The 2,558-nt window shown below is 43.3% G+C and overlaps 1 pseudogene; it reads right to left on the bottom strand.

The window, feature by feature from the left end:
* Positions 1-2,558, bottom strand: part of LOC107095285 — a 44,273-nt pseudogene that overhangs the window by 39,785 nt on the left and 1,930 nt on the right.

Below are 2,558 nucleotides of genomic sequence, written 5' to 3'. Positions count from 1 at the left end.
AAAATAAAAGTTGTCTAAGTCTAAGTCCAGGTTTTATTCCTATTTGACCTATTTGACCTTGGCTCTACCTTTCTTATACCTCATCCAAAATAATCAGGTTATCCTGAGCTATTTTCTGAATTTGTGTTGCTACAGGCTTAGACTGCTAGAAGACATATGGACCCCTTTTCATCACCCCATCTCTATTCCCCTATTCTGCAGTATTTTAGTTCAATCTCTAACGTTCTGCTCTCTCTGCGTTTCCTCATAGTAGCTTCATCTGGTCTGTTCCTGTCTGGCTGTGACTCCATGCTGGAGAGAAATATCAGCTGTGCTGCTTCCATCAACACCTTTGTGTATATATATGTTGGAGATCGGCCTATTTTTCAGTGTAGTCCTGTTTCTCCAACTGTGACTGGGTGTACGTACTCTCTTTCATCCTCTGACATGGGAGCTGGCTCAGAGCTCATCTGCTTGGCTGTGTGTTTCCAGGACAGCCCATCTGTGGAGCTGGTTGACAACTGCCTTTTATATCTATGTTTCTTTTTCTATCTCTGCTTCTGTCTCCTTGAACCCCAGTCAGTCTCAGCAGATGGCCGCTCACACTGAGCCTGGTTCTGAGGGAGGTTAAAAGGGGGCTTTTCCTCTCCACTGTTGCTACAAACATGCTTAGTGTGAGGGATTGAGGAAGAGTCAAAGAGTTGATGCAATCAACAGGTTTGTCTTAGATAGAAATCTTTGAATCAATCTGACTGGATGAACTGGTGAACTGTAAAGAGCCTTGAGTTGACATCTGTTGTGAATTGTCGCTATAGAAATAAACTGAATTTAATTTAATTTCCTGGTGCCTTTAAAGTTGCCCCTGGTTTCATGCCTTAAAGCCCATCTGTTACTCATTCATCCTCATAGTTGGTTTAATGTTTTCCTGTTTTTGCTTGAAAAGAGGGTACAACAACAAACCAAAATGCAACACTGTCAAAGACTGCGTTCTGTCTCCATGAAACTATATAAAAAAAACATTAACTACCAGACAGCTCATCTAAAGAAAACCTCAGCTGCATCACTTTGCAGGTGTAAAACACTGACCTGGGGAAAAAGATGCTTTCCACCACGTAGAAATCCTGCATCAGAACATCTCTCTCTGGCTTGGAGCTCAAGTTGCCGACCGTGTAACCGATTCCCAGCTGGATGGCACCTTTCAAGGCGGATGATGTTGTCTGCAATCAGGTTTGGAAAGAGGACGACAGATGAATAAATCATTCAAAAGCAAATCAAAAAGCTGCATGTTTTCCACCATAATGTGGTGAGCTCTTGACATTTTGCAGAACCTTTTTGTAAGTTGTTTCTCCTGATGCATCCACCCCTCTGTGGCCAATCTTCTTTCCTTGACCAGGCTGGCTGGAAGATGAGGGCATCTGAGACAAAAAGAAAAGAGACAGAGCTGTATTAACACCAATATTTGCACAGAATTAAACGCCAATGAAGGAGGTGCCATTGCTTTTTTTTTTATCAAAGGTTTAAGCCCAGCTCACCTAGGTCTGTTGAATCTTAAGTATTTGTAGAATGAATCCAAGACTCAGAACGTAATTTAGAGTCAAGTCTTAGATCTTTGGGATAAGTAAAGGCCCAAGTCATACCCCTAATTATTGCAGGTTCCAGTGAGGGTAGTAATGTCCTTATTCCTCTTAAGCCTCTTTCCCACTAAAAATGCCAGTGTTAAGCGTGTTTTTCAAACTTGGGTCGACCCGCTAACAATCAGCATTTGGTTCCCTTTCCATTGGCAAAAAAAAGCTGGTCTACCCCTCACTGGCAGCTGTGTGGCCTCTGCCCCCACTCCACAGCGTGTCTGGTGACACAATCATAATGGGTCATCTTTGATGATGTCACCAGTGTGACAAAAATCAGGAAAGTAAACAATGGAGAGCAACATGTAAGGAAGCTAGAGCGTAGTCAGTGTGCTTTATTGTTTCGCTCTATTATCTGTCTGAATCCCTCTCACCAGAGCTGCTCCATGTTTATCGAATGTAAACAGTAGTTTTAGCTTGTTAGATCCGATCGACTGGAGCGGTGTGTTGACGTCCGTACGTTGCGTTCAAAGGTGTCACGTAATTTAGCGTGTCAACACGGCTCTGATGTTTTCCTACATCATGCCGATCTGAGCTGAGGCGATTTTAATGCAGGTTGCTTGCGAAGTTATTTTGCCCAAGTAAACACGCATCAGTGAGCTGTTCTCACTGCCACTAAAAGCAAATTGTTCCAGGGTTCCAGTGGAAAAGGAGTATTAGCATGGGAATGGACAGGACGAGGGGTTGGAGGTATAAATGTAGCCTCTCAGAGCGAGGGATCTCAGATGTTTACTTGCTAATGAATTCCTGTAGACAATTTCCCAGAAGACGTGGATGACAGGGATTCTATGGAGTGACTGGCAGTTTTTTTTTACTTTTGAAAGCCAGCATCCCTGCGTTCAGCAGATTCTCTCAAACAACATAGGTAAGGTGAGACGTGGTTCTAGAGCTCGGACAGGAGCAGTGGGAAAGGCACTGGAGGTAGATAAATGAAGACGCTTTTTTAAAAACCAC

This window comes from Cyprinodon variegatus, unplaced genomic scaffold (assembly GCF_000732505.1).
Source record: "Cyprinodon variegatus isolate N-32 unplaced genomic scaffold, C_variegatus-1.0 Scaffold535, whole genome shotgun sequence".
NCBI classification, from domain to species: Eukaryota; Metazoa; Chordata; class Actinopteri; order Cyprinodontiformes; family Cyprinodontidae; genus Cyprinodon; species Cyprinodon variegatus.
This window is presented reverse-complemented; position numbering and strand designations above follow the sequence as displayed.